Here is a 303-nt window from a genome sequence, read left to right as displayed (position 1 = left end):
ACAAAAAATCAGAGGTTGCAATTCTAATATCTGACAAAACATACTTCGAACTAAAACTAATCAGAAGAGATAAGGAGGGCCACTTCATTCTGATCAAAGGAAGATATTACAATCCTTAACATATATGTACCAAATTCTTGTGTACCCAAATTCATAAAAACAACAATGCAGGGTTAAAAGACATAGATTAACCCCACTTCAGTAATACTAGTGGACTTTAATACCCCACTGTCTCCATTAGACAGATCAATTGGACAAAGACTAAACAGAGAGACGTCTGAATTAAATGATACTACACATCAA

Source organism: Nannospalax galili, unplaced genomic scaffold (assembly GCF_000622305.1).
Source record: "Nannospalax galili isolate Female #2095 unplaced genomic scaffold, S.galili_v1.0 scaffold125, whole genome shotgun sequence".
NCBI lineage: Eukaryota > Metazoa > Chordata > Mammalia > Rodentia > Spalacidae > Nannospalax > Nannospalax galili.
The sequence above is the reverse complement of the archived record's forward strand: the minus strand, read 5'-3'. Positions refer to the sequence as shown.